Consider the following 5247-nt stretch of genomic DNA (forward strand, 5'->3'; position numbering starts at 1 on the left):
CGGGCCATGGTCATCCCACTTATTAAAAGTGCATGGGCCTGGCCAGTCCACATTTTGCCATGGCAGACCCCCAGCCCCTTCCCCTCGAAGTGTCCCCCCCCCCGGCCAGGCTAGCAGCTGGTGGCGCCTGGCCGGGGAGTCCAGGCTGTTGTGGGAGCCGCGCGGGCCCCGCACCTGTCTGTGGTACGGGGGGCCGCGAGTAGCCCCCAGCCCGTGTCCCTGCCCCCCGGGTGCCCGGCCCAGGGCAGCTGGAGGTGTAGGGTCCACGCCGGCTCCCCGAGCCAGAGACTGAGTCGCAGCCGGCCCCGCGCCCGTGAACTGGGCACCCCAGCTCCGTGGCAGGGACTTGTCCCGGCTGCCACGTGTCCCCAGCTCCCTCGCCCCGAGGCTCTGGGGAGACGTTTCCCTGCAGGCTCCGCTCCTCCTGCCAAGCTGTGCCGGCAGAAAGCGGGCGGGCTGCAGGGGAGCCTGAGGCCACCCGGGCTGGTGGCCCTGGGGGGAGGGAGGTTACCGGTTTGGGGAGGCACCCGGGAGCGAGTCCCCACAGGACTTACCCCAACCCGGCTCCAGCTGAGGGCGGGGCCTGGGAGCCGCAGCCCCGCCGCGGCACGACCCGCAGGGGCAGCTGTGCGGAACCCCGGCGCGGAGCCGCCACCTGCTCTCGGGCCCCGGCACCACAGGCAGGTGGAGGGTCCGCCACAGCTGCCCGCGCGCCCCTCCCCAGGGCTGGGCCACGGCTCCAAGGCGCGGCGCCGCTCCGCTCCCCAGCCGAAGCCAGGACGGGGTGAGAGCTGCGCGGGAAGCTGTGCGGGAGCCTGGGTCCCTCTACCTGCTGGGGGGGGCAGGGACGCGGACAGGGGGCTACTTTCAGCCCACCCCTGGGGTTCTCCGGCCCCGCTCCAGCTTCCCCTTCTCCAGGGGAAGAGGAGGGGGGGGCTCGGAGGGGCAGGAGGAGGGCCTCGGGGGTGGGGGCTCCCTGCCCCCCCGCTTTTGGGAAGGCTCTGCCGCCCCTGTACGCAGAGCCCCTTGCATCTGATCAGGAGAGCCAGCGGTTTCTTTTGAATTGTCTACAGATCAAAGAACCAGTTGATAGCAGCCATTAACACCTTCCCTTATAACAACTCCTCCCCATATCAGCTCTGCTGATCCTCCCCATGAGTTTAAAATCCTAACACCAAGAAAGAAAACGAAGAATGGAGGGGGCATACGCAGAGCCCCTGGCATTGTGGGGAGAAAGGGGGACCCTAGGATCAGGGCACACAGATTCCCTGGCATGAAGGTGTTGATGGGGGTTGCAGCAAGTCCCTTAAAGAAAAGGGGGTGGGTGGGTGGCACATAGGGAGTTTGTAGGGGAGAATGGAGGGATGCCATGGGGCCCCTGGTGTGTACAGTGAGCTCAGCCCACATAAGCACAGTGCGACCCCCAAGTTGTTCAGACTGTTATAGCTCTTGGGAACCAGCTAGTTGGGGATTCTAGTTTTCTTTTACATTTCACTAACTTCTTTTCTCCTGCAGCACAAGCGTCAAAGCAGCCAGCAGGAAACGTTGTGACCGTCAGAGGACACATCTCTGAAGAAGATGCTGTAGACTGACCAGCTACCTCCCTCTGGTGAATGAGAAGCTGTGAAGAACTGCATCGTTTCCACAGAGAAAGCAGAATCAACACTGGGCCAATATGATCCAGAGTAGATTTAGCAGGGTGAAGAAAACAATGGGGAAGGGAGCTTTTTCACATCTCTCTTGCAGTAGATAGTTTCCTGGCTTGATGGGTGTGTGAGGGCCTGTGTTGGAGCAAACAAGAGCACAGTTTATATGAATGTTTAATTAATTCCTTGTTGCAGCGGGTTTGAAATTCATCCCGCTGTCCCAGTTTAACCACGGCAACTTCAATTTCATCTTCATCCTGCAAGACTAGCATTGTGAGTAGCACAATTGACGTCTACCCCTGTGGGAATAGTGAGTGCTAGCAGCCAACCAGCAGAGGGAGCGCAAGACACTGCTACTATGTTTCTGAGCAGCCTTTAGACTCCTGGGTATTGCTGGGCCAGCAGTGTGTCAGGTTTTCGAATACTAGTATGCAGAGGATTGGAATTGAGCTCCCTGCTTTGCTCCTTGGTTAGCACAAGCTGGGAGAGAGGCGCATACATCATTCTAAGGACCCTTTGACCTATAAAGTGAGCCGTTTCTGTGGACTTTCGCAAGAGCAGTGTCCAGCTTTCAGTCTGTGGTTGTGGAGATGAGAGCAGCTTAAAGCTTTAGGAAGAGTATCTCAGAGGCTTACACACATCTGGGGAAAAGTAGTGCATCTCAGTTTTTTAATTCTTTCCAGGACTGGGATTTTCAAGGGGGCCTAAATGAATTAGGTGTCCAATGCCCATTGAAAACTCAGTTTGATATGGGTACTTAACTCCCTTATGCACTTTGGAAAATCCTAGCCTAGGTATTTAGTGATTATACAAATAACAACAACAATTTACTTTTGCAGGTGCATTTTGCACCTGCAAATAACTGTGCCCACAAATTTTACACCCACAGATGCTCCCATTTAGAAATAGACATACTTCACAACATTCACAAATCAGGGATTGAGATGTCTAAGTAGGAGCATTTGGCTCCACGTTTAATTGCAGGTGCCAAATTATGATTCTTGTCATGGTTATTTTTAGTAAAAGTCATGGACAGGTCACCAGCAATAAACAAAAATTCACAAAAGCTATGACCTGTCTGTGACTTTTGCTGCTGCAGCTCCTTGGTTTCCCCCACCACTGTGGTGGCTGGGAGCTGTTGGGTTCCCCCTCCTCCCACAGTGGCTGGGAGCTGCAGGGTGACCATATTTCCCAAAGAGAAAATGGGACACCCCCAGCCACTCACCTGAGGTGCCCCCCCTTCCCTCTCCCCCTGCATGAGGCTGTCACCTGTCACTGGAACCCTGAGGAGGGCCCCCTCAGGAGTCTGTCACCTGTCACTGGAACCCTGCCAGGGCCCCACTGTGAGCTCCAGAGTCCTGAAGCCCCTGGGGCTGAAGCAGAGAATGTCACCGACATCTCTGGAAGTCATGGATTCAGTGACTTCCATAAATGTAGCCTTAATTATCATAAGTTCAAAAAGAGAAGCCATTGATTAAAAGTCTTGGGTAACATTTTCCAAAGTGTCGAAGGCCCTGTCTAAACTATCGGTGCTACATTGGCATGGCTACGGCACTCTAGCTAGGGTACCGTAGTGTAGAAGCTTCCTACAGTGATCAAAGGGGTTTTTCCATCACTGTAAGAACTCCATCTCCCAAAGTGATGGTGTTTGAAGTTGATGGAAGCATTCCTCTGTCAACCTGGCTGCATCTACACTGGGCATAGGTGGCGAGTTATAGGGGGCCGTGGTGCCCATGCTCCACCAATATTCAGGAACGTGAACCTGGCTCCACCAGTGTTTGGGCTTATATTTTCAGAGCCATCCCATCCATAGGACAGACCGGAGCAACCATCCTGGGCCCCGCACTTTGGGGGGCCCCGCTCTTCAAGGGGGATGCAGGGTCCAGGGCTGCCTGGGGGCTTAGTGGGAGGCCGGCACTGGCAGCAGCGAGCGACCTGACCCCAACCTGCCCTGCTCTGCCTCTTCCTGCCCCTGTTCCGCCCATGCCCCCACTCCACCCTTTCCCTCAAGCTCCCGCCCACTTCTTTCCGGCTTCCGTCCCCTCTCCCGAGCAACGCTGGGAGCTGGCGGGGCGGAGCAGGATGGGCTGAGGTGCTTGCTTGCCCTGGACCCTGCCTCCCCCTGAAGCGCGGGGCCCGGGGCGGTTGCCCCAGTCCATCCTATGGATGGCAGGGCTATGCTTGGATCCGTTCTGGGCACCACCAAAAATTATACAAACCTGGCACCCATGATGCTGGGGGTTAGGTCAGCATAGCTATGATGCTCAGGGATGTGAATTTTTCACACCCTTGAGCACTGTAGCTATGGCAACCTGACTTTTAAGTGTAGACCAGGCCTAAATGACTTAGGAGTCCAAATCCCAGTGGAAGTCAATGAGACTCAAATTCTTGAGTGCTGAGCCCTTTTGCAAACAGATCTTAGGAGCCTAAGTCACTTACGTGCTTCTGAACATTTTACCTCTGGCCCTTAGTGTCCTGAAGATTGTACTCAGCCTTCAAGAATGTTAAGATAGGTTATACTGTGGGCCTTAAAATATTATGGTAACCTTTTAAATTTCTTTGCTACTGTTGGAGAGGCAAATAAAGAGTTGTCATAAATATAAAGGGAAGGGTAAACACCTTTAAATCCCTCCTGGCCAGAGGGAAAAACCCTTTCACCTGTAAAGGGTTAAGAAGCTAAGATAACCTCGCTGGCACCTAACCAAAATGACCAATGAGAAGACAAGTTACTTTCAAAGCTTGAGGGGGGAAACAAAGGGTCTCTCTCTCTGTCTGTGTGATGCTTTTGCTGGGACCAGAGCAGGAATACAGGTCAGAACTCCTATAAAGAATTAGTAAGCAATCTAGTTAGATATGCGTTAGATTCTGTTTTGTTTAAATGGCTGATAAAATAAGTTGTGCGGAATGGAATGTATATTCCTGTTTTTGTGTCTTTTTGTAACTTAAGATTTTGCCTAGAGGGATTCTCTATGTTTGGAATCTGATTACCCTGTAAGGTATTTACCATCCTGATTTTACAGAGGTGATTCTTGTACTTTTTCTTTAATTAAAATTCTTCTTTTAAGAACCTGATTGCTTTTTCATTGTTCTTAAGATCCAAGGGTTTGGGTCTGTGTTCACCTATGCAAATTGGTGAGGATTTTTATCAAGCCTTCCCCAGGAAAGGGGGTGTAGGGCTTGGGGGGATATTTTGGGGGGGAGATGTTTCTAAGTGGGCACTTCCTCTGGTTTTTGTGTAACACTTTGATGGTGGCAGCGTTTAACCTAAGCTGGTAACAGTAAGCTTAGGGGGTCTTTCATGCAGGTCCCCAGATCTGTACCCTAGAGTTCAGAGTGGGGAAGGAACCTTGACAAGGGTCCTTTCACCAGAGGAGTTCAAAGCACAGTACAGATATTTATTAATTAAGCCTCACAACACCTTCTCAGTTTGGAGATTTGATGAAGCAATGTTTTGTTATTGTAACTCTTTAGATTTTCTATCTGTATTTATATATTGATAGATTCCTAAAGCACTATAGGTATGAGAGAAACCAAAATAAATACAATCTTTCACATGGGGAAACAAAGGCACACAGGTTGAAACTTGAACAAGTTTGCATAG

General features: G+C 52.4%; 1 long non-coding RNA gene across 1 annotated transcript; it reads left to right on the forward strand.

Annotated features, from left to right (window-relative positions):
- The first annotated feature begins 432 nt into the window (after positions 1-432).
- LOC144930432 (uncharacterized) lies at positions 433-4713 on the forward strand. The gene is made up of 2 exons (XR_013635587.1): positions 433-784; positions 1516-4713. It is a non-coding gene; the product is annotated as an uncharacterized LOC144930432 (long non-coding RNA).
- Positions 4714-5247: the final 534 nt, after the last annotated feature.

Source organism: Lepidochelys kempii, chromosome 3, assembly GCF_965140285.1.
Source record: "Lepidochelys kempii isolate rLepKem1 chromosome 3, rLepKem1.hap1, whole genome shotgun sequence".
Classification (NCBI taxonomy): domain Eukaryota; kingdom Metazoa; phylum Chordata; order Testudines; family Cheloniidae; genus Lepidochelys; species Lepidochelys kempii.